Source organism: Anarhichas minor, unplaced genomic scaffold (assembly GCF_050575085.1).
Source record: "Anarhichas minor isolate MPS153535 unplaced genomic scaffold, ASM5057508v1 ptg000028l, whole genome shotgun sequence".
In the NCBI taxonomy this organism is placed as follows: Eukaryota; Metazoa; Chordata; class Actinopteri; order Perciformes; family Anarhichadidae; genus Anarhichas; species Anarhichas minor.
This window is the reverse complement of record NW_027466474.1, coordinates 17,498,740-17,523,523: the sequence shown is the minus strand read 5'-3', so window position 1 is coordinate 17,523,523 and position 24,784 is coordinate 17,498,740. Positions and strand designations below refer to the sequence as shown.

Here is a 24,784-nt window from a genome sequence, read left to right as displayed (position 1 = left end):
GAATGCCTAGGCATTTGAGAACATGACAATGTGAGTATGGATAGAAGTAAGCATTGAACCACTCTGCCGTGAAGTAATTACAATGAGCACTTACTGGGCACACACATTAACTTAAGTGAAGATGCACAAACACAACAATGGGTATGTGTATGCATTTCTTCCAATAATCTTAAAGTAAAGTCCAGAAAGAATGGCAGGATTTGAACCCACGCCTCCACAGAGACTGGAGCCTAAATCCAGCGCCTTCGACCACTCGGCCACACTACCTTGTTTTTAGGGAATTGCTCCTGCTCCGCCCAGTTGTTCTGAAAACACTCTAAGCTAATTAGTCAACTGTCAATGTTCATAGTTCCACAAAGAGCAATCAGAGAAGCCAACTAAATAGTTTAGAACAATCAGTCACAGGAGCAACATTTAACAGTTGACCTCACTTTGACAAGTGTTTGCAAACTGAAATGAATAAGACATTGACCGTTAGCAAGGTTTTCCATTGCACTGCGAATGCCTGTTTCAAGTTTAACACTTTGGGCAATGATTGATTAGTTATCTAAAAGCATGGCAACTTGAGTATGATGGAAAGGGTAGATCCAGCATGGAATCACCACTCATCCTTCTGCTAATGATTGTTGCTTCACACAAGTTCACTTAGCAATGCATGCAAGTCAGTATGAGGTCAGAGAATCACATCTTTGGCTTTACCAGGTACCTTTCATTGTTAATGGCAGTGGTGGGATTTGAACCCACGCCTCCTGAGAGACTGGAGCCTTAATCCAGCGCCTTTGACCACTCGGCCACACTACCTGTAAATGCTACATTTGCATCAGCTTCTTGAGACGAATATTTGATGTCCACTGCAGCACTGAAGGGAGAAAACATTTCCTTCATACACTTGGGGCAATGGCTGCTTAGTCAACTGAAAACATTGAATTATGAGAATGGATTGAAAGTATAGACAAATTCACCTTATCTAAAGCATTTACAAATAGCAGAGGCTGGTTTCGATCCATCGACATCTGGGTTATGGGCCCAGCACGCTTCCGCTGCGCCACTCTGCTTGCTTTTTTGGGGAGTGGGACTTGTAAATATGTTTTAGTTGTCGTGGAAATCTTTGGGAATCAGTGGGAACCAATATTTCAGCAGCTGACTGGTTACAAAAATATGCATTTGTTGGATGTTGCAGCGAACTTGTTTCTAGTGATTTCCCCAATTCCAAATAAGAATCTTGAAAGTGTCCACTTAAGCAATGCAGACACAAGATATTTCACGAACACACTAGTTGGAATGAATGCCTAGGCATTTGAGAACATGACAATGTGAGTATGGATAGAAGTAAGCATTGAACCACTCTGCCGTGAAGTAATTACAATGAGCACTTACTGGGCACACACATTAACTTAAGTGAAGATGCACAAACACAACAATGGGTATGTGTATGCATTTCTTCCAATAATCTTAAAGTAAAGTCCAGAAAGAATGGCAGGATTTGAACCCACGCCTCCACAGAGACTGGAGCCTAAATCCAGCGCCTTCGACCACTCGGCCACACTACCTTGTTTTTAGGGAATTGCTCCTGCTCCGCCCAGTTGTTCTGAAAACACTCTAAGCTAATTAGTCAACTGTCAATGTTCATAGTTCCACAAAGAGCAATCAGAGAAGCCAACTAAATAGTTTAGAACAATCAGTCACAGGAGCAACATTTAACAGTTGACCTCACTTTGACAAGTGTTTGCAAACTGAAATGAATAAGACATTGACCGTTAGCAAGGTTTTCCATTGCACTGCGAATGCCTGTTTCAAGTTTAACACTTTGGGCAATGATTGATTAGTTATCTAAAAGCATGGCAACTTGAGTATGATGGAAAGGGTAGATCCAGCATGGAATCACCACTCATCCTTCTGCTAATGATTGTTGCTTCACACAAGTTCACTTAGCAATGCATGCAAGTCAGTATGAGGTCAGAGAATCACATCTTTGGCTTTACCAGGTACCTTTCATTGTTAATGGCAGTGGTGGGATTTGAACCCACGCCTCCTGAGAGACTGGAGCCTTAATCCAGCGCCTTTGACCACTCGGCCACACTACCTGTAAATGCTACATTTGCATCAGCTTCTTGAGACGAATATTTGATGTCCATTGCAGCACTGAAGGGAGAAAACATTTCCTTCATACACTTGGGGCAATGGCTGCTTAGTCAACTGAAAACATTGAATTATGAGAATGGATTGAAAGTATAGACAAATTCACCTTATCTAAAGCATTTACAAATAGCAGAGGATGGTTTCGATCCATCGACATCTGGGTTATGGGCCCAGCACGCTTCCGCTGCGCCACTCTGCTTGCTTTTTTGGGGAGTGGGACTTGTAAATATGTTTTAGTTGTCGTGGAAATCTTTGGGAATCAGTGGGAACCAATATTTCAGCAGCTGACTGGTTACAAAAATATGCATTTCTTGGATGTTGCAGCGAACTTGTTTCTAGTGATTTCCCCAATTCCAAATAAGAATCTTGAAAGTGTCCACTTAAGCAATGCAGACACAAGATATTTCACGAACACACTAGTTGGAATGAATGCCTAGGCATTTGAGAACATGACAATGTGAGTATGGATAGAAGTAAGCATTGAACCACTCTGCCGTGAAGTAATTACAATGAGCACTTACTGGGCACACACATTAACTTAAGTGAAGATGCACAAACACAACAATGGGTATGTGTATGCATTTCTTCCAATAATCTTAAAGTAAAGTCCAGAAAGAATGGCAGGATTTGAACCCACGCCTCCACAGAGACTGGAGCCTAAATCCAGCGCCTTCGACCACTCGGCCACACTACCTTGTTTTTAGGGAATTGCTCCTGCTCCGCCCAGTTGTTCTGAAAACACTCTAAGCTAATTAGTCAACTGTCAATGTTCATAGTTCCACAAAGAGCAATCAGAGAAGCCAACTAAATAGTTTAGAACAATCAGTCACAGGAGCAACATTTAACAGTTGACCTCACTTTGACAAGTGTTTGCAAACTGAAATGAATAAGACATTGACCGTTAGCAAGGTTTTCCATTGCACTGCGAATGCCTGTTTCAAGTTTAACACTTTGGGCAATGATTGATTAGTTATCTAAAAGCATGGCAACTTGAGTATGATGGAAAGGGTAGATCCAGCATGGAATCACCACTCATCCTTCTGCTAATGATTGTTGCTTCACACAAGTTCACTTAGCAATGCATGCAAGTCAGTATGAGGTCAGAGAATCACATCTTTGGCTTTACCAGGTACCTTTCATTGTTAATGGCAGTGGTGGGATTTGAACCCACGCCTCCTGAGAGACTGGAGCCTTAATCCAGCGCCTTTGACCACTCGGCCACACTACCTGTAAATGCTACATTTGCATCAGCTTCTTGAGACGAATATTTGATGTCCACTGCAGCACTGAAGGGAGAAAACATTTCCTTCATACACTTGGGGCAATGGCTGCTTAGTCAACTGAAAACATTGAATTATGAGAATGGATTGAAAGTATAGACAAATTCACCTTATCTAAAGCATTTACAAATAGCAGAGGATGGTTTCGATCCATCGACATCTGGGTTATGGGCCCAGCACGCTTCCGCTGCGCCACTCTGCTTGCTTTTTTGGGGAGTGGGACTTGTAAATATGTTTTAGTTGTCGTGGAAATCTTTGGGAATCAGTGGGAACCAATATTTCAGCAGCTGACTGGTTACAAAAATATGCATTTCTTGGATGTTGCAGCGAACTTGTTTCTAGTGATTTCCCCAATTCCAAATAAGAATCTTGAAAGTGTCCACTTAAGCAATGCAGACACAAGATATTTCACGAACACACTAGTTGGAATGAATGCCTAGGCATTTGAGAACATGACAATGTGAGTATGGATAGAAGTAAGCATTGAACCACTCTGCCGTGAAGTAATTACAATGAGCACTTACTGGGCACACACATTAACTTAAGTGAAGATGCACAAACACAACAATGGGTATGTGTATGCATTTCTTCCAATAATCTTAAAGTAAAGTCCAGAAAGAATGGCAGGATTTGAACCCACGCCTCCACAGAGACTGGAGCCTAAATCCAGCGCCTTCGACCACTCGGCCACACTACCTTGTTTTTAGGGAATTGCTCCTGCTCCGCCCAGTTGTTCTGAAAACACTCTAAGCTAATTAGTCAACTGTCAATGTTCATAGTTCCACAAAGAGCAATCAGAGAAGCCAACTAAATAGTTTAGAACAATCAGTCACAGGAGCAACATTTAACAGTTGACCTCACTTTGACAAGTGTTTGCAAACTGAAATGAATAAGACATTGACCGTTAGCAAGGTTTTCCATTGCACTGCGAATGCCTGTTTCAAGTTTAACACTTTGGGCAATGATTGATTAGTTATCTAAAAGCATGGCAACTTGAGTATGATGGAAAGGGTAGATCCAGCATGGAATCACCACTCATCCTTCTGCTAATGATTGTTGCTTCACACAAGTTCACTTAGCAATGCATGCAAGTCAGTATGAGGTCAGAGAATCACATCTTTGGCTTTACCAGGTACCTTTCATTGTTAATGGCAGTGGTGGGATTTGAACCCACGCCTCCTGAGAGACTGGAGCCTTAATCCAGCGCCTTTGACCACTCGGCCACACTACCTGTAAATGCTACATTTGCATCAGCTTCTTGAGACGAATATTTGATGTCCACTGCAGCACTGAAGGGAGAAAACATTTCCTTCATACACTTGGGGCAATGGCTGCTTAGTCAACTGAAAACATTGAATTATGAGAATGGATTGAAAGTATAGACAAATTCACCTTATCTAAAGCATTTACAAATAGCAGAGGCTGGTTTCGATCCATCGACATCTGGGTTATGGGCCCAGCACGCTTCCGCTGCGCCACTCTGCTTGCTTTTTTGGGGAGTGGGACTTGTAAATATGTTTTAGTTGTCGTGGAAATCTTTGGGAATCAGTGGGAACCAATATTTCAGCAGCTGACTGGTTACAAAAATATGCATTTCTTGGATGTTGCAGCGAACTTGTTTCTAGTGATTTCCCCAATTCCAAATAAGAATCTTGAAAGTGTCCACTTAAGCAATGCAGACACAAGATATTTCACGAACACACTAGTTGGAATGAATGCCTAGGCATTTGAGAACATGACAATGTGAGTATGGATAGAAGTAAGCATTGAACCACTCTGCCGTGAAGTAATTACAATGAGCACTTACTGGGCACACACATTAACTTAAGTGAAGATGCACAAACACAACAATGGGTATGTGTATGCATTTCTTCCAATAATCTTAAAGTAAAGTCCAGAAAGAATGGCAGGATTTGAACCCACGCCTCCACAGAGACTGGAGCCTAAATCCAGCGCCTTCGACCACTCGGCCACACTACCTTGTTTTTAGGGAATTGCTCCTGCTCCGCCCAGTTGTTCTGAAAACACTCTAAGCTAATTAGTCAACTGTCAATGTTCATAGTTCCACAAAGAGCAATCAGAGAAGCCAACTAAATAGTTTAGAACAATCAGTCACAGGAGCAACATTTAACAGTTGACCTCACTTTGACAAGTGTTTGCAAACTGAAATGAATAAGACATTGACCGTTAGCAAGGTTTTCCATTGCACTGCGAATGCCTGTTTCAAGTTTAACACTTTGGGCAATGATTGATTAGTTATCTAAAAGCATGGCAACTTGAGTATGATGGAAAGGGTAGATCCAGCATGGAATCACCACTCATCCTTCTGCTAATGATTGTTGCTTCACACAAGTTCACTTAGCAATGCATGCAAGTCAGTATGAGGTCAGAGAATCACATCTTTGGCTTTACCAGGTACCTTTCATTGTTAATGGCAGTGGTGGGATTTGAACCCACGCCTCCTGAGAGACTGGAGCCTTAATCCAGCGCCTTTGACCACTCGGCCACACTACCTGTAAATGCTGCATTTGCATCAGCTTCTTGAGACGAATATTTGATGTCCACTGCAGCACTGAAGGGAGAAAACATTTCCTTCATACACTTGGGGCAATGGCTGCTTAGTCAACTGAAAACATTGAATTATGAGAATGGATTGAAAGTATAGACAAATTCACCTTATCTAAAGCATTTACAAATAGCAGAGGATGATTTCGATCCATCGACATCTGGGTTATGGGCCCAGCACGCTTCCGCTGCGCCACTCTGCTTGCTTTTTTGGGGAGTGGGACTTGTAAATATGTTTTAGTTGTCGTGGAAATCTTTGGGAATCAGTGGGAACCAATATTTCAGCAGCTGACTGGTTACAAAAATATGCATTTCTTGGATGTTGCAGCGAACTTGTTTCTAGTGATTTCCCCAATTCCAAATAAGAATCTTGAAAGTGTCCACTTAAGCAATGCAGACACAAGATATTTCACGAACACACTAGTTGGAATGAATGCCTAGGCATTTGAGAACATGACAATGTGAGTATGGATAGAAGTAAGCATTGAACCACTCTGCCGTGAAGTAATTACAATGAGCACTTACTGGGCACACACATTAACTTAAGTGAAGATGCACAAACACAACAATGGGTATGTGTATGCATTTCTTCCAATAATCTTAAAGTAAAGTCCAGAAAGAATGGCAGGATTTGAACCCACGCCTCCACAGAGACTGGCGCTTAAAACCAGCGCCTTCGACCACTCGGCCACACTACCTTGTTTTTAGGGAATTGCTCCTGCTCCGCCCAGTTGTTCTGAAAACACTCTAAGCTAATTAGTCAACTGTCAATGTTCATAGTTCCACAAAGAGCAATCAGAGAAGCCAACTAAATAGTTTAGAACAATCAGTCACAGGAGCAACATTTATCAGTTGACCTCACTTTGACAAGTGTTTGCAAACTGAAATGAATAAGACATTGACCGTTAGCAAGGTTTTCCATTGCACTGCGAATGCCTGTTTCAAGTTTAACACTTTGGGCAATGATTGATTAGTTATCTAAAAGCATGGCAACTTGAGTATGATGGAAAGGGTAGATCCAGCATGGAATCACCACTCATCCTTCTGCTAATGATTGTTGCTTCACACAAGTTCACTTACCAACGCATGCAAGTCAGTATGAGGTCAGAGAATCACATCTTTGGCTTTACCAGGTACCTTTCATTGTTAATGGCAGTGGTGGGATTTGAACCCACGCCTCCTGAGAGACTGGAGCCTTAATCCAGCGCCTTTGACCACTCGGCCACACTACCTGTAGATGCTACATTTGCATCAGCTTCTTGAGACGAATATTTGATGTCCACTGCAGCACTGAAGGGAGAAAACATTTCCTTCATACACTTGGGGCAATGGCTGCTTAGTCAACTGAAAACATTGAATTATGAGAATGGATTGAAAGTATAGACAAATTCACCTTATCTAAAGCATTTACAAATAGCAGAGGATGGTTTCGATCCATCGACATCTGGGTTATGGGCCCAGCACGCTTCCGCTGCGCCACTCTGCTTGCTTTTTTGGGGAGTGGGACTTGTAAATATGTTTTAGTTGTCGTGGAAATCTTTGGGAATCAGTGGGAACCAATATTTCAGCAGCTGACTGGTTACAAAAATATGCATTTCTTGGATGTTGCAGCGAACTTGTTTCTAGTGATTTCCCCAATTCCAAATAAGAATCTTGAAAGTGTCCACTTAAGCAATGCAGACACAAGATATTTCACGAACACACTAGTTGGAATGAATGCCTAGGCATTTGAGAACATGACAATGTGAGTATGGATAGAAGTAAGCATTGAACCACTCTGCCGTGAAGTAATTACAATGAGCACTTACTGGGCACACACATTAACTTAAGTGAAGATGCACAAACACAACAATGGGTATGTGTATGCATTTCTTCCAATAATCTTAAAGTAAAGTCCAGAAAGAATGGCAGGATTTGAACCCACGCCTCCACAGAGACTGGCGCTTAAAACCAGCGCCTTCGACCATTCGGCCACACTACCTTGTTTTTAGGGAATTGCTCCTGCTCCGCCCAGTTGTTCTGAAAACACTCTAAGCTAATTAGTCAACTGTCAATGTTCATAGTTCCACAAAGAGCAATCAGAGAAGCCAACTAAATAGTTTAGAACAATCAGTCACAGGAGCAACATTTATCAGTTGACCTCACTTTGACAAGTGTTTGCAAACTGAAATGAATAAGACATTGACCGTTAGCAAGGTTTTCCATTGCACTGCGAATGCCTGTTTCAAGTTTAACACTTTGGGCAATGATTGATTAGTTATCTAAAAGCATGGCAACTTGAGTATGATGGAAAGGGTAGATCCAGCATGGAATCACCACTCATCCTTCTGCTAATGATTGTTGCTTCACACAAGTTCACTTACCAACGCATGCAAGTCAGTATGAGGTCAGAGAATCACATCTTTGGCTTTACCAGGTACCTTTCATTGTTAATGGCAGTGGTGGGATTTGAACCCACGCCTCCTGAGAGACTGGAGCCTTAATCCAGCGCCTTTGACCACTCGGCCACACTACCTGTAGATGCTACATTTGCATCAGCTTCTTGAGACGAATATTTGATGTCCACTGCAGCACTGAAGGGAGAAAACATTTCCTTCATACACTTGGGGCAATGGCTGCTTAGTCAACTGAAAACATTGAATTATGAGAATGGATTGAAAGTATAGACAAATTCACCTTATCTAAAGCATTTACAAATAGCAGAGGATGGTTTCGATCCATCGACATCTGGGTTATGGGCCCAGCACGCTTCCGCTGCGCCACTCTGCTTGCTTTTTTGGGGAGTGGGACTTGTAAATATGTTTTAGTTGTCGTGGAAATCTTTGGGAATCAGTGGGAACCAATATTTCAGCAGCTGACTGGTTACAAAAATATGCATTTCTTGGATGTTGCAGCGAACTTGTTTCTAGTGATTTCCCCAATTCCAAATAAGAATCTTGAAAGTGTCCACTTAAGCAATGCAGACACAAGATATTTCACGAACACACTAGTTGGAATGAATGCCTAGGCATTTGAGAACATGACAATGTGAGTATGGATAGAAGTAAGCATTGAACCACTCTGCCGTGAAGTAATTACAATGAGCACTTACTGGGCACACACATTAACTTAAGTGAAGATGCACAAACACAACAATGGGTATGTGTATGCATTTCTTCCAATAATCTTAAAGTAAAGTCCAGAAAGAATGGCAGTGGAGGGATTTGAACCCACGCCTCCACAGAGACTGGAGCTTAAAACCAGCGCCTTCGACCACTCGGCCACACTACCTTGTTTTTAAGGAATTGCTCCTGCTCCGCCCAGTTGTTCTGAAAACACTCTAAGCTAATTAGTCAACTGTCAATGTTCATAGTTCCACAAAGAGCAATCAGAGAAGCCAACTAAATAGTTTAGAACAATCAGTCACAGGAGCAACATTTAACAGTTGACCTCACTTTGACAAGTGTTTGCAAACTGAAATGAATAAGACATTGACCGTTAGCAAGGTTTTCCATTGCACTGCGAATGCCTGTTTCAAGTTTAACACTTTGGGCAATGATTGATTAGTTATCTAAAAGCATGGCAACTTGAGTATGATGGAAAGGGTAGATCCAGCATGGAATCACCACTCATCCTTCTGCTAATGATTGTTGCTTCACACAAGTTCACTTAGCAATGCATGCAAGTCAGTATGAGGTCAGAGAATCACATCTTTGGCTTTACCAGGTACCTTTCATTGTTAATGGCAGTGGTGGGATTTGAACCCACGCCTCCTGAGAGACTGGAGCCTTAATCCAGCGCCTTTGACCACTCGGCCACACTACCCGTAAATGCTACATTTGCATCAGCTTCTTGAGACGAATATTTGATGTCCACTGCAGCACTGAAGGGAGAAAACATTTCCTTCATACACTTGGGGCAATGGCTGCTTAGTCAACTGAAAACATTGAATTATGAGAATGGATTGAAAGTATAGACAAATTCACCTTATCTAAAGCACTTACAAATAGCAGAGGATGGTTTCGATCCATCGACATCTGGGTTATGGGCCCAGCACGCTTCCGCTGCGCCACTCTGCTTGCTTTTTTGGGGAGTGGGACTTGTAAATATGTTTTAGTTGTCGTGGAAATCTTTGGGAATCAGTGGGAACCAATATTTCAGCAGCTGACTGGTTACAAAAATATGCATTTCTTGGATGTTGCAGCGAACTTGTTTCTAGTGATTTCCCCAATTCCAAATAAGAATCTTGAAAGTGTCCACTTAAGCAATGCAGACACAAGATATTTCACGAACACACTAGTTGGAATGAATGCCTAGGCATTTGAGAACATGACAATGTGAGTATGGATAGAAGTAAGCATTGAACCACTCTGCCGTGAAGTAATTACAATGAGCACTTACTGGGCACACACATTAACTTAAGTGAAGATGCACAAACACAACAATGGGTATGTGTATGCATTTCTTCCAATAATCTTAAAGTAAAGTCCAGAAAGAATGGCAGGATTCGAACCCACGCCTCCACAGAGACTGGAGCCTAAATCCAGCGCCTTCGACCACTCGGCCACACTACCTTGTTTTTAGGGAATTGCTCCTGCTCCGCCCAGTTGTTCTGAAAACACTCTAAGCTAATTAGTCAACTGTCAATGTTCATAGTTCCACAAAGAGCAATCAGAGAAGCCAACTAAATAGTTTAGAACAATCAGTCACAGGAGCAACATTTAACAGTTGACCTCACTTTGACAAGTGTTTGCAAACTGAAATGAATAAGACATTGACCGTTAGCAAGGTTTTCCATTGCACTGCGAATGCCTGTTTCAAGTTTAACACTTTGGGCAATGATTGATTAGTTATCTAAAAGCATGGCAACTTGAGTATGATGGAAAGGGTAGATCCAGCATGGAATCACCACTCATCCTTCTGCTAATGATTGTTGCTTCACACAAGTTCACTTAGCAATGCATGCAAGTCAGTATGAGGTCAGAGAATCACATCTTTGGCTTTACCAGGTACCTTTCATTGTTAATGGCAGTGGTGGGATTTGAACCCACGCCTCCTGAGAGACTGGAGCCTTAATCCAGCGCCTTTGACCACTCGGCCACACTACCTGTAAATGCTACATTTGCATCAGCTTCTTGAGACGAATATTTGATGTCCACTGCAGCACTGAAGGGAGAAAACATTTCCTTCATACACTTGGGGCAATGGCTGCTTAGTCAACTGAAAACATTGAATTATGAGAATGGATTGAAAGTATAGACAAATTCACCTTATCTAAAGCATTTACAAATAGCAGAGGATGGTTTCGATCCATCGACATCTGGGTTATGGGCCCAGCACGCTTCCGCTGCGCCACTCTGCTTGCTTTTTTGGGGAGTGGGACTTGTAAATATGTTTTAGTTGTCGTGGAAATCTTTGGGAATCAGTGGGAACCAATATTTCAGCAGCTGACTGGTTACAAAAATATGCATTTCTTGGATGTTGCAGCGAACTTGTTTCTAGTGATTTCCCCAATTCCAAATAAGAATCTTGAAAGTGTCCACTTAAGCAATGCAGACACAAGATATTTCACGAACACACTAGTTGGAATGAATGCCTAGGCATTTGAGAACATGACAATGTGAGTATGGATAGAAGTAAGCATTGAACCACTCTGCCGTGAAGTAATTACAATGAGCACTTACTGGGCACACACATTAACTTAAGTGAAGATGCACAAACACAACAATGGGTATGTGTATGCATTTCTTCCAATAATCTTAAAGTAAAGTCCAGAAAGAATGGCAGGATTTGAACCCACGCCTCCACAGAGACTGGAGCCTAAATCCAGCGCCTTCGACCACTCGGCCACACTACCTTGTTTTTAGGGAATTGCTCCTGCTCCGCCCAGTTGTTCTGAAAACACTCTAAGCTAATTAGTCAACTGTCAATGTTCATAGTTCCACAAAGAGCAATCAGAGAAGCCAACTAAATAGTTTAGAACAATCAGTCACAGGAGCAACATTTAACAGTTGACCTCACTTTGACAAGTGTTTGCAAACTGAAATGAATAAGACATTGACCGTTAGCAAGGTTTTCCATTGCACTGCGAATGCCTGTTTCAAGTTTAACACTTTGGGCAATGATTGATTAGTTATCTAAAAGCATGGCAACTTGAGTATGATGGAAAGGGTAGATCCAGCATGGAATCACCACTCATCCTTCTGCTAATGATTGTTGCTTCACACAAGTTCACTTAGCAATGCATGCAAGTCAGTATGAGGTCAGAGAATCACATCTTTGGCTTTACCAGGTACCTTTCATTGTTAATGGCAGTGGTGGGATTTGAACCCACGCCTCCTGAGAGACTGGAGCCTTAATCCAGCGCCTTTGACCACTCGGCCACACTACCTGTAAATGCTACATTTGCATCAGCTTCTTGAGACGAATATTTGATGTCCACTGCAGCACTGAAGGGAGAAAACATTTCCTTCATACACTTGGGGCAATGGCTGCTTAGTCAACTGAAAACATTGAATTATGAGAATGGATTGAAAGTATAGACAAATTCACCTTATCTAAAGCATTTACAAATAGCAGAGGATGGTTTCGATCCATCGACATCTGGGTTATGGGCCCAGCACGCTTCCGCTGCGCCACTCTGCTTGCTTTTTTGGGGAGTGGGACTTGTAAATATGTTTTAGTTGTCGTGGAAATCTTTGGGAATCAGTGGGAACCAATATTTCAGCAGCTGACTGGTTACAAAAATATGCATTTCTTGGATGTTGCAGCGAACTTGTTTCTAGTGATTTCCCCAATTCCAAATAAGAATCTTGAAAGTGTCCACTTAAGCAATGCAGACACAAGATATTTCACGAACACACTAGTTGGAATGAATGCCTAGGCATTTGAGAACATGACAATGTGAGTATGGATAGAAGTAAGCATTGAACCACTCTGCCGTGAAGTAATTACAATGAGCACTTACTGGGCACACACATTAACTTAAGTGAAGATGCACAAACACAACAATGGGTATGTGTATGCATTTCTTCCAATAATCTTAAAGTAAAGTCCAGAAAGAATGGCAGGATTTGAACCCACGCCTCCACAGAGACTGGAGCCTAAATCCAGCGCCTTCGACCACTCGGCCACACTACCTTGTTTTTAGGGAATTGCTCCTGCTCCGCCCAGTTGTTCTGAAAACACTCTAAGCTAATTAGTCAACTGTCAATGTTCATAGTTCCACAAAGAGCAATCAGAGAAGCCAACTAAATAGTTTAGAACAATCAGTCACAGGAGCAACATTTAACAGTTGACCTCACTTTGACAAGTGTTTGCAAACTGAAATGAATAAGACATTGACCGTTAGCAAGGTTTTCCATTGCACTGCGAATGCCTGTTTCAAGTTTAACACTTTGGGCAATGATTGATTAGTTATCTAAAAGCATGGCAACTTGAGTATGATGGAAAGGGTAGATCCAGCATGGAATCACCACTCATCCTTCTGCTAATGATTGTTGCTTCACACAAGTTCACTTAGCAATGCATGCAAGTCAGTATGAGGTCAGAGAATCACATCTTTGGCTTTACCAGGTACCTTTCATTGTTAATGGCAGTGGTGGGATTTGAACCCACGCCTCCTGAGAGACTGGAGCCTTAATCCAGCGCCTTTGACCACTCGGCCACACTACCTGTAAATGCTACATTTGCATCAGCTTCTTGAGACGAATATTTGATGTCCACTGCAGCACTGAAGGGAGAAAACATTTCCTTCATACACTTGGGGCAATGGCTGCTTAGTCAACTGAAAACATTGAATTATGAGAATGGATTGAAAGTATAGACAAATTCACCTTATCTAAAGCATTTACAAATAGCAGAGGATGGTTTCGATCCATCGACATCTGGGTTATGGGCCCAGCACGCTTCCGCTGCGCCACTCTGCTTGCTTTTTTGGGGAGTGGGACTTGTAAATATGTTTTAGTTGTCGTGGAAATCTTTGGGAATCAGTGGGAACCAATATTTCAGCAGCTGACTGGTTACAAAAATATGCATTTCTTGGATGTTGCAGCGAACTTGTTTCTAGTGATTTCCCCAATTCCAAATAAGAATCTTGAAAGTGTCCACTTAAGCAATGCAGACACAAGATATTTCACGAACACACTAGTTGGAATGAATGCCTAGGCATTTGAGAACATGACAATGTGAGTATGGATAGAAGTAAGCATTGAACCACTCTGCCGTGAAGTAATTACAATGAGCACTTACTGGGCACACACATTAACTTAAGTGAAGATGCACAAACACAACAATGGGTATGTGTATGCATTTCTTCCAATAATCTTAAAGTAAAGTCCAGAAAGAATGGCAGTGGTGGGATTTGAACCCACGCCTCCACAGAGACTGGAGCTTAAAACCAGCGCCTTCGACCACTCGGCCACACTACCTTGTTTTTAGGGAATTGCTCCTGCTCCGCCCAGTTGTTCTGAAAACACTCTAAGCTAATTAGTCAACTGTCAATGTTCATAGTTCCACAAAGAGCAATCAGAGAAGCCAACTAAATAGTTTAGAACAATCAGTCACAGGAGCAACATTTATCAGTTGACCTCACTTTGACAAGTGTTTGCAAACTGAAATGAATAAGACATTGACCGTTAGCAAGGTTTTCCATTGCACTGCGAATGCCTGTTTCAAGTTTAACACTTTGGGCAATGATTGATTAGTTATCTAAAAGCATGGCAACTTGAGTATGATGGAAAGGGTAGATCCAGCATGGAATCACCACTCATCCTTCTGCTAATGATTGTTGCTTCACACAAGTTCACTTAGCAACGCATGCAAGTCAGTATGAGGTCAGAGAATCACATCTTTGGCTTTACCAGGTACCTTTCATTGTTAATGGCAGTGGTGGGATTTGAACCCACGCCTCCTGAGAGACTGGAGCCTTAATCCAGCGCCTTCGACCACTCGGCCACACTACCTGTAAATGCTACATTTGCATCAGCTTCTTGAGACGAATATTTGATGTCCACTGCAGCACTGAAGGGAGAAAACATTTCCTTCATACACTTGGGGCAATGGCTGCTTAGTCAACTGAAAACATTGAATTATGAGAATGGATTGAAAGTATAGACAAATTCACCTTATCTAGAGCATTTACAAATAGCAGAGGATGGTTTCGATCCATCGACATCTGGGTCATGGGCCCAGCACGCTTCCGCTGCGCCACTCTGCTTGCTTTTTTGGGGAGTGGGACTTGTAAATATGTTTTAGTTGTCGTGGAAATCTTTGGGAATCAGTGGGAACCAATATTTCAGCAGCTGACTGTTTACAAAAATATGCATTTGTTGGATGTTGCAGCGAACTTGTTTCTAGTGATTTCCCCAATTCCAAATAAGAATCTTGAAAGTGTCCACTTAAGCAATGCAGACACAAGATATTTCACGAACACACTAGTTGGAATGAATGCCTAGGCATTTGAGAACATGACAATGTGAGTATGGATAGAAGTAAGCATTGAACCACTCTGCCGTGAAGTAATTACAATGAGCACTTACTGGGCACACACATTAACTTAAGTGAAGATGCACAAACACAACAATGGGTATGTGTATGCATTTCTTCCAATAATCTTAAAGTAAAGTCCAGAAAGAATGGCAGTGGTGGGATTTGAACCCACGCCTCCACAGAGACTGTAGCTTAAAACCAGCGCCTTCGACCACTCGGCCACACTACCTTGTTTTTAAGGAATTGCTCCTGCTCCGCCCAGTTGTTCTGAAAACACTCTAAGCTAATTAGTCAACTGTCAATGTTCATAGTTCCACAAAGAGCAATCAGAGAAGCCAACTAAATAGTTTAGAACAATCAGTCACAGGAGCAACATTTAACAGTTGACCTCACTTTGACAAGTGTTTGCAAACTGAAATGAATAAGACATTGACCGTTAGCAAGGTTTTCCATTGCACTGCGAATGCCTGTTTCAAGTTTAACACTTTGGGCAATGATTGATTAGTTATCTAAAAGCATGGCAACTTGAGTATGATGGAAAGGGTAGATCCAGCATGGAATCACCACTCATCCTTCTGCTAATGATTGTTGCTTCACACAAGTTCACTTAGCAATGCATGCAAGTCAGTATGAGGTCAGAGAATCACATCTTTGGCTTTACCAGGTACCTTTCATTGTTAATGGCAGTGGTGGGATTTGAACCCACGCCTCCTGAGAGACTGGAGTCTTAATCCAGCGCCTTTGACCACTCGGCCACACTACCTGTAAATGCTACATTTGCATCAGCTTCTTGAGACGAATATTTGATGTCCACTGCAGCACTGAAGGGAGAAAACATTTCCTTCATACACTTGGGGCAATGGCTGCTTAGTCAACTGAAAACATTGAATTATGAGAATGGATTGAAAGTATAGACAAATTCACCTTATCTAAAGCATTTACAAATAGCAGAGGATGGTTTCGATCCATCGACATCTGGGTTATGGGCCCAGCACGCTTCCGCTGCGCCATTCTGCTTGCTTTTTTGGGGAGTGGGACTTGTAAATATGTTTTAGTTGTCGTGGAAATCTTTGGGAATCAGTGGGAACCAATATTTCAGCAGCTGACTGGTTACAAAAATATGCATTTCTTGGATGTTGCAGCGAACTTGTTTCTAGTGATTTCCCCAATTCCAAATAAGAATCTTGAAAGTGTCCACTTAAGCAATGCAGACACAAGATATTTCACGAACACACTAGTTGGAATGAATGCCTAGGCATTTGAGAACATGACAATGTGAGTATGGATAGAAGTAAGCATTGAACCACTCTGCCGTGAAGTAATTACAATGAGCACTTACTGGGCACACACATTAACTTAAGTGAAGATGCACAAACACAACAATGGGTATGTGTATGCATTTCTTCCAATAATCTTAAAGTAAAGTCCAGAAAGAATGGCAGGATTTGAACCCACGCCTCCACAGAGACTGGAGCCTAAATCCAGCGCCTTCGACCACTCGGCCACACTACCTTGTTTTTAGGGAATTGCTCCTGCTCCGCCCAGTTGTTCTGAAAACACTCTAAGCTAATTAGTCAACTGTCAATGTTCATAGTTCCACAAAGAGCAATCAGAGAAGCCAACTAAATAGTTTAGAACAATCAGTCACAGGAGCAACATTTAACAGTTGACCTCACTTTGACAAGTGTTTGCAAACTGAAATGAATAAGACATTGACCGTTAGCAAGGTTTTCCATTGCACTGCGAATGCCTGTTTCAAGTTTAACACTTTGGGCAATGATTGATTAGTTATCTAAAAGCATGGCAACTTGAGTATGATGGAAAGGGTAGATCCAGCATGGAATCACCACTCATCCTTCTGCTAATGATTGTTGCTTCACACAAGTTCACTTAGCAATGCATGCAAGTCAGTATGAGGTCAGAGAATCACATCTTTGGCTTTACCAGGTACCTTTCATTGTTAATGGCAGTGGTGGGATTTGAACCCACGCCTCCTGAGAGACTGGAGCCTTAATCCAGTGCCTTTGACCACTCGGCCACACTACCTGTAAATGCTACATTTGCATCAGCTTCTTGAGACGAATATTTGATGTCCACTGCAGCACTGAAGGGAGAAAACATTTCCTTCATACACTTGGGGCAATGGCTGCTTAGTCAACTGAAAACATTGAATTATGAGAATGGATTGAAAGAATAGACAAATTCACCTTATCTAAAGCATTTACAAATAGCAGAGGATGGTTTCGATCCATCGACATCTGGGTTATGGGCCCAGCACGCTTCCGCTGCGCCACTCTGCTTGCTTTTTTGGGGAGTGGGACTTGTAAATATGTTTTAGTTGTCGTGGAAATCTTTGGGAATCAGTGGGAACCAATATTTCAGCAGCTGACTGGTTACAAAAATATGCATTTCTTGGATGTTGCAGCGAACTTGTTTCTAGTGATTTCCCCAATTCCAAATAAGAATCTTGAAAGTGTCCACTTAAGCAATGCAGACACAAGATATTTCACGAACACACTAGTTGGAATGAATGCCTAGGCATTTGAGAACATGACAATGTGAGTATGGATAGAAGTAAGCATTGAACCACTCTGCCGTGAAGTAATTACAATGAGCACTTACTGGGCACACACATTAACTTAAGTGAAGATGCACAAACACAACAATGGGTATGTGTATGCATTTCTTCCAATAATCTTAAAGTAAAGTCCAGAAAGAATGGCAGGATTTGAACCCACGCCTCCACAGAGACTGGAGCCTAAATCCAGCGCCTTCGACCACTCGGCCACACTACCTTGTTTTTAGGGAATTGCTCCTGCTCCGCCCAGTTGTTCTGAAAACACTCTAAGCTAATTAGTCAACTGTCAATGTTCATAGTTCCACAAAGAGCAATCAGAGAAGCCAACTAAATAGTTTAGAACAATCAGTCACAGGAGCAACATTTAACAGTTCACCTCACTTTGACAAGTGTTTGCAAACTGAAATGAATAAGACATTGACCGTTAGCAAGGTTTTCCATTGCACTGCGAATGCCTGTTTCAAGTTTAACACTTTGGGCAATGATTGATTAGTTATCTAAAAGCATGGCAACTTGAGTATGATGGAAAGGGTAGATCCAGCATGGAATCACCACTGATCTTTCTGCTAATGATTGTTGCTTCACACAAGTTCACTTAGCAATGCATGCAAGTCAGTATGAGGTCAGAGAATCACATCTTTGGCTTTACCAGGTACCTTTCATTGTTAATGGCAGTGGTGGGATTTGAACCCACGCCTCCTGAGAGACTGGAGCCTTAATCCAGCGCCTTTGACCACTCGGCCACACTACCTGTAAATGCTACATTTGCATCAGCTTCTTGAGACGAATATTTGATGTCCACTGCAGCACTGAAGGGAGAAAACATTTCCTTCATACACTTGGGGCAATGGCTGCTTAGTCAACTGAAAACATTGAATTATGAGAATGGATTGAAAGTATAGACAAATTCACCTTATCTAAAGCATTTACAAATAGCAGAGGATGGTTTCGATCCATCGACATCTGGGTTATGGGCCCAGCACGCTTCCGCTGCGCCACTCTGCTTGCTTTTTTGGGGAGTGGGACTTGTAAATATGTTTTAGTTGTCGTGGAAATCTTTGGGAATCAGTGGGAACCAATATTTCAGCAGCTGACTGGTTACAAAAATATGCATTTCTTGGATGTTGCAGCGAACTTGTTTCTAGTGATTTCCCCAATTCCAAATAAGAATCTTGAAAGTGTCCACTTAAGCAATGCAGACACAAGATATTTCACGAACACACTAGTTGGAATGAATGCCTAGGCATTTGAGAACATGACAATGTGAGTATGGATAGAAGTAAGCATTGAACCACTCTGCCGTGAAGTAATTACAATGAGCACTTACTGGGCACACACATTAACTTAAGTGAAGATGCACAAACACAACAATGGGTATGTGTATGCATTTCTTCCAATAATCTTAAAGTAAAGTCCAGAAAGAATGGCGGGATTTGAACCCACGCCTCCACAGAGACTGGAGCTTAAAACCAGCGCCTTCGACCACTCGGCCACACTACCTTGTTTTTAGGGAATTGCTCCTGCTCCGCCCAGTTGTTCTGAAAACACTCTAAGCTAATTAGTCAACTGTCAATGTTCATAGTTCCACAAAGAGCAATCAGAGAAGCCAACTAAATAGTTTAGAACAATCAGTCACAGGAGCAACATTTAACAGTTGACCTCACTTTGACAAGTGTTTGCAAACTGAAATGAATAAGACATTGACCGTTAGCAAGGTTTTCCATTGCACTGCGAATGCCTGTTTCAAGTTTAACACTTTGGGCAATGATTGATTAGTTATCTAAAAGCATGGCAACTTGAGTATGATGGAAAGGGTAGATCCAGCATGGAATCACCACTCATCCTTCTGCTAATGATTGTTGCTTCACACAAGTTCACTTAGCAATGCATGCAAGTCAGTATGAGGTCAGAGAATCACATCTTTGGCTTTACCAGGTACCTTTCATTGTTAATGGCAGTGGTGGGATTTGAACCCACGCCTCCTGAGAGACTGGAGCCTTAATCCAGTGCCTTTGACCACTCGGCCACACTACCTGTAAATGCTACATTTGCATCAGCTTCTTGAGACGAATATTTGATGTCCACTGCAGCACTGAAGGGAGAAAACATTTCCTTCATACACTTGGGGCAATGGCTGCTTAGTCAACTGAAAACATTGAATTATGAGAATGGATTGAAAGTATAGACAAATTCACCTTATCTAAAGCATTTACAAATAGCAGAGGATGGTTTCGATCCATCGACATCTGGGTTATGGGCCCAGCACGCTTCCGCTGCGCCACTCTGCTTGCTTTTTTGGGGAGTGGGACTTGTAAATATGTTTTAGTTGTCGTGGAAATCTTTGGGAATCAGTGGGAACCAATATTTCAGCAGCTGACTGGTTACAAAAATATGCATTTCTTGGATGTTGCAGCGAACTTGTTTCTAGTGATTTCCCCAATTCCAAATAAGAATCTTGAAAGTGTCCACTTAAGCAATGCAGACACAAGATATTTCACGAACACACTAGTTGGAATGAATGCCTAGGCATTTGAGAACATGACAATGTGAGTATGGATAGAAGTAAGCATTGAACCACTCTGCCGTGAAGTAATTACAATGAGCACTTACTGGGCACACACATTAACTTAAGTGAAGATGCACAAACACAACAATGGGTATGTGTATGCATTTCTTCCAATAATCTTAAAGTAAAGTCCAGAAAGAATGGCAGGATTTGAACCCACGCCTCCACAGAGACTGGAGCCTAAATCCAGCGCCTTCGACCACTCGGCCACACTACCTTGTTTTTAGGGAATTGCTCCTGCTCCGCCCAGTTGTTCTGAAAACACTCTAAGCTAATTAGTCAACTGTCAATGTTCATAGTTCCACAAAGAGCAATCAGAGAAGCCAACTAAATAGTTTAGAACAATCAGTCACAGGAGCAACATTTAACAGTTGACCTCACTTTGACAAGTGTTTGCAAACTGAAATGAATAAGACATTGACCGTTAGCAAGGTTTTCCATTGCACTGCGAATGCCTGTTTCAAGTTTAACACTTTGGGCAATGATTGATTAGTTATCTAAAAGCATGGCAACTTGAGTATGATGGAAAGGGTAGATCCAGCATGGAATCACCACTCATCCTTCTGCTAATGATTGTTGCTTCACACAAGTTCACTTAGCAATGCATGCAAGTCAGTATGAGGTCAGAGAATCACATCTTTGGCTTTACCAGGTACCTTTCATTGTTAATGGCAGTGGTGGGATTTGAACCCACGCCTCCTGAGAGACTGGAGCCTTAATCCAGTGCCTTTGACCACTCGGCCACACTACCTGTAAATGCTACATTTGCATCAGCTTCTTGAGACGAATATTTGATGTCCACTGCAGCACTGAAGGGAGAAAACATTTCCTTCATACACTTGGGGCAATGGCTGCTTAGTCAACTGAAAACATTGAATTATGAGAATGGATTGAAAGTATAGACAAATTCACCTTATCTAAAGCATTTACAAATAGCAGAGGATGGTTTCGATCCATCGACATCTGGGTTATGGGCCCAGCACGCTTCCGCTGCGCCACTCTGCTTGCTTTTTTGGGGAGTGGGACTTGTAAATATGTTTTAGTTGTCGTGGAAATCTTTGGGAATCAGTGGGAACCAATATTTCAGCAGCTGACTGGTTACAAAAATATGCATTTCTTGGATGTTGCAGCGAACTTGTTTCTAGTGATTTCCCCAATTCCAAATAAGAATCTTGAAAGTGTCCACTTAAGCAATGCAGACACAAGATATTTCACGAACACACTAGTTGGAATGAATGCCTAGGCATTTGAGAACATGACAATGTGAGTATGGATAGAAGTAAGCATTGAACCACTCTGCCGTGAAGTAATTACAATGAGCACTTACTGGGCACACACATTAACTTAAGTGAAGATGCACAAACACAACAATGGGTATGTGTATGCATTTCTTCCAATAATCTTAAAGTAAAGTCCAGAAAGAATGGCAGGATTTGAACCCACGCCTCCACAGAGACTGGAGCCTAAATCCAGCGCCTTCGACCACTCGGCCACACTACCTTGTTTTTAGGGAATTGCTCCTGCTCCGCCCAGTTGTTCTGAAAACACTCTAAGCTAATTAGTCAACTGTCAATGTTCATAGTTCCACAAAGAGCAATCAGAGAAGCCAACTAAATAGTTTAGAACAATCAGTCACAGGAGCAACATTTAACAGTTGACCTCACTTTGACAAGTGTTTGCAAACTGAAATGAATAAGACATTGACCGTTAGCAAGGTTTTCCATTGCACTGCGAATGCCTGTTTCAAGTTTAACACTTTGGGCAATGATTGATTAGTTATCTAAAAGCATGGCAACTTGAGTATGATGGAAAGGGTAGATCCAGCATGGAATCACCACTCATCCTTCTGCTAATGATTGTTGCTTCACACAAGTTCACTTAGCAATGCATGCAAGTCAGTATGAGGTCAGAGAATCACATCTTTGGCTTTACCAGGTACCTTTCATTGTTAATGGTAGTGGTGGGATTTGAACCCACGCCTCCTGAGAGACTGGAGCCTTAATCCAGCGCCTTTGACCACTCGGCCACACTACCTGTAAATGCTACATTTGCATCAGCTTCTTGAGACGAATATTTGATGTCCACTGCAGCACTGAAGGGAGAAAACATTTCCTTCATACACTTGGGGCAATGGCTGCTTAGTCAACTGAAAACATTGAATTATGAGAATGAGTTGAAAGTATAGACAAATTCACCTTATCTAAAGCACTTACAAATAGCAGAGGATGGTTTCGATCCATCGACATCTGGGTTATGGGCCCAGCACGCTTCCGCTGCGCCACTCTGCTTGCTTTTTTGGGGAGTGGGACTTGTAAATATGTTTTAGTTGTCGTGGAAATCTTTGGGAATCAGTGGGAACCAATATTTCAGCAGCTGACTGGTTACAAAAATATGCATTTCTTGGATGTTGCAGCGAACTTGTTTCTAGTGATTTCCCCAATTCCAAATAAGAATCTTGAAAGTGTCCACTTAAGCAATGCAGACACAAGATATTTCACGAACACACTAGTTGGAATGAATGCCTAGGCATTTGAGAACATGACAATGTGAGTATGGATAGAAGTAAGCATTGAACCACTCTGCCGTGAAGTAATTACAATGAGCACTTACTGGGCACACACATTAACTTAAGTGAAGATGCACAAACACAACAATGGGTATGTGTATGCATTTCTTCCAATAATCTTAAAGTAAAGTCCAGAAAGAATGGCAGGATTTGAACCCACGCCTCCACAGAGACTGCAGCCTAAATCCAGCGCCTTCGACCACTCGGCCACACTACCTTGTTTTTAGGGAATTGCTCCTGCTCCGCCCAGTTGTTCTGAAAACACTCTAAGCTAATTAGTCAACTGTCAATGTTCATAGTTCCACAAAGAGCAATCAGAGAAGCCAACTAAATAGTTTAGAACAATCAGTCACAGGAGCAACATTTAACAGTTGACCTCACTTTGACAAGTGTTTGCAAACTGAAATGAATAAGACATTGACCGTTAGCAAGGTTTTCCATTGCACTGCGAATGCCTGTTTCAAGTTTAACACTTTGGGCAATGATTGATTAGTTATCTAAAAGCATGGCAACTTGAGTATGATGGAAAGGGTAGATCCAGCATGGAATCACCACTCATCCTTCTGCTAATGATTGTTGCTTCACACAAGTTCACTTAGCAATGCATGCAAGTCAGTATGAGGTCAGAGAATCACATCTTTGGCTTTACCAGGTACCTTTCATTGTTAATGGCAGTGGTGGGATTTGAACCCACGCCTCCTGAGAGACTGGAGCCTTAATCCAGCGCCTTTGACCACTCGGCCACACTACCTGTAAATGCTACATTTGCATCAGCTTCTTGAGACGAATATTTGATGTCCACTGCAGCACTGAAGGGAGAAAACATTTCCTTCATACACTTGGGGCAATGGCTGCTTAGTCAACTGAAAACATTGAATTATGAGAATGGATTGAAAGTATAGACAAATTCACCTTATCTAAAGCATTTACAAATAGCAGAGGATGGTTTCGATCCATCGACATCTGGGTTATGGGCCCAGCACGCTTCCGCTGCGCCACTCTGCTTGCTTTTTTGGGGAGTGGGACTTGTAAATATGTTTTAGTTGTCGTGGAAATCTTTGGGAATCAGTGGGAACCAATATTTCAGCAGCTGACTGGTTACAAAAATATGCATTTCTTGGATGTTGCAGCGAACTTGTTTCTAGTGATTTCCCCAATTCCAAATAAGAATCTTGAAAGTGTCCACTTAAGCAATGCAGACACAAGATATTTCACGAACACACTAGTTGGAATGAATGCCTAGGCATTTGAGAACATGACAATGTGAGTATGGATAGAAGTAAGCATTAAACCACTCTGCCGTGAAGTAATTACAATGAGCACTTACTGGGCACACACATTAACTTAAGTGAAGATGCACAAACACAACAATGGGTATGTGTATGCATTTCTTCCAATAATCTTAAAGTAAAGTCCAGAAAGAATGGCGGGATTTGAACCCACGCCTCCACAGACACTGGAGCTTAAAACCAGCGCCTTCGACCACTCGGCCACACTACCTTGTTTTTAGGGAATTGCTCCTGCTCCGCCCAGTTGTTCTGAAAACACTCTAAGCTAATTAGTCAACTGTCAATGTTCATAGTTCCACAAAGAGCAATCAGAGAAGCCAACTAAATAGTTTA

At 41.9% G+C, this 24,784-nt stretch overlaps 19 non-coding genes across 19 annotated transcripts; all 19 read right to left on the bottom strand.

The window, feature by feature from the left end:
- Positions 1-719: 719 nt before the first annotated feature.
- On the bottom strand, positions 720-801 carry trnal-aag (transfer RNA leucine (anticodon AAG)). Its single transcript has one exon. It is a non-coding gene; the product is annotated as a tRNA-Leu (tRNA).
- A 1,201-nt stretch (positions 802-2,002) lies between these two features.
- trnal-aag (transfer RNA leucine (anticodon AAG)) lies at positions 2,003-2,084 on the bottom strand. Its single transcript has one exon. It is a non-coding gene; the product is annotated as a tRNA-Leu (tRNA).
- Positions 2,085-3,285: 1,201 nt separating this feature from the next.
- trnal-aag (transfer RNA leucine (anticodon AAG)) lies at positions 3,286-3,367 on the bottom strand. Its single transcript has one exon. It is a non-coding gene; the product is annotated as a tRNA-Leu (tRNA).
- A 1,201-nt stretch (positions 3,368-4,568) lies between these two features.
- trnal-aag (transfer RNA leucine (anticodon AAG)) lies at positions 4,569-4,650 on the bottom strand. The gene has a single exon. It is a non-coding gene; the product is annotated as a tRNA-Leu (tRNA).
- Positions 4,651-5,851: 1,201 nt separating this feature from the next.
- trnal-aag (transfer RNA leucine (anticodon AAG)) lies at positions 5,852-5,933 on the bottom strand. Its single transcript has one exon. It is a non-coding gene; the product is annotated as a tRNA-Leu (tRNA).
- A 1,201-nt stretch (positions 5,934-7,134) lies between these two features.
- Positions 7,135-7,216, bottom strand: trnal-aag (transfer RNA leucine (anticodon AAG)). Its single transcript has one exon. It is a non-coding gene; the product is annotated as a tRNA-Leu (tRNA).
- Positions 7,217-8,417: 1,201 nt separating this feature from the next.
- Positions 8,418-8,499, bottom strand: trnal-aag (transfer RNA leucine (anticodon AAG)). Its single transcript has one exon. It is a non-coding gene; the product is annotated as a tRNA-Leu (tRNA).
- A 673-nt stretch (positions 8,500-9,172) lies between these two features.
- On the bottom strand, positions 9,173-9,254 carry trnal-uaa (transfer RNA leucine (anticodon UAA)). The gene has a single exon. It is a non-coding gene; the product is annotated as a tRNA-Leu (tRNA).
- A 452-nt stretch (positions 9,255-9,706) lies between these two features.
- On the bottom strand, positions 9,707-9,788 carry trnal-aag (transfer RNA leucine (anticodon AAG)). Its single transcript has one exon. It is a non-coding gene; the product is annotated as a tRNA-Leu (tRNA).
- Positions 9,789-10,989: 1,201 nt separating this feature from the next.
- Positions 10,990-11,071, bottom strand: trnal-aag (transfer RNA leucine (anticodon AAG)). Its single transcript has one exon. It is a non-coding gene; the product is annotated as a tRNA-Leu (tRNA).
- Positions 11,072-12,272: 1,201 nt separating this feature from the next.
- trnal-aag (transfer RNA leucine (anticodon AAG)) lies at positions 12,273-12,354 on the bottom strand. Its single transcript has one exon. It is a non-coding gene; the product is annotated as a tRNA-Leu (tRNA).
- A 1,201-nt stretch (positions 12,355-13,555) lies between these two features.
- trnal-aag (transfer RNA leucine (anticodon AAG)) lies at positions 13,556-13,637 on the bottom strand. The gene has a single exon. It is a non-coding gene; the product is annotated as a tRNA-Leu (tRNA).
- A 673-nt stretch (positions 13,638-14,310) lies between these two features.
- On the bottom strand, positions 14,311-14,392 carry trnal-uaa (transfer RNA leucine (anticodon UAA)). Its single transcript has one exon. It is a non-coding gene; the product is annotated as a tRNA-Leu (tRNA).
- Positions 14,393-14,844: 452 nt separating this feature from the next.
- On the bottom strand, positions 14,845-14,926 carry trnal-aag (transfer RNA leucine (anticodon AAG)). Its single transcript has one exon. It is a non-coding gene; the product is annotated as a tRNA-Leu (tRNA).
- Positions 14,927-15,599: 673 nt separating this feature from the next.
- Positions 15,600-15,681, bottom strand: trnal-uaa (transfer RNA leucine (anticodon UAA)). The gene has a single exon. It is a non-coding gene; the product is annotated as a tRNA-Leu (tRNA).
- A 452-nt stretch (positions 15,682-16,133) lies between these two features.
- On the bottom strand, positions 16,134-16,215 carry trnal-aag (transfer RNA leucine (anticodon AAG)). The gene has a single exon. It is a non-coding gene; the product is annotated as a tRNA-Leu (tRNA).
- A 2,484-nt stretch (positions 16,216-18,699) lies between these two features.
- Positions 18,700-18,781, bottom strand: trnal-aag (transfer RNA leucine (anticodon AAG)). The gene has a single exon. It is a non-coding gene; the product is annotated as a tRNA-Leu (tRNA).
- A 3,767-nt stretch (positions 18,782-22,548) lies between these two features.
- Positions 22,549-22,630, bottom strand: trnal-aag (transfer RNA leucine (anticodon AAG)). The gene has a single exon. It is a non-coding gene; the product is annotated as a tRNA-Leu (tRNA).
- A 1,201-nt stretch (positions 22,631-23,831) lies between these two features.
- Positions 23,832-23,913, bottom strand: trnal-aag (transfer RNA leucine (anticodon AAG)). The gene has a single exon. It is a non-coding gene; the product is annotated as a tRNA-Leu (tRNA).
- Positions 23,914-24,784: the final 871 nt, after the last annotated feature.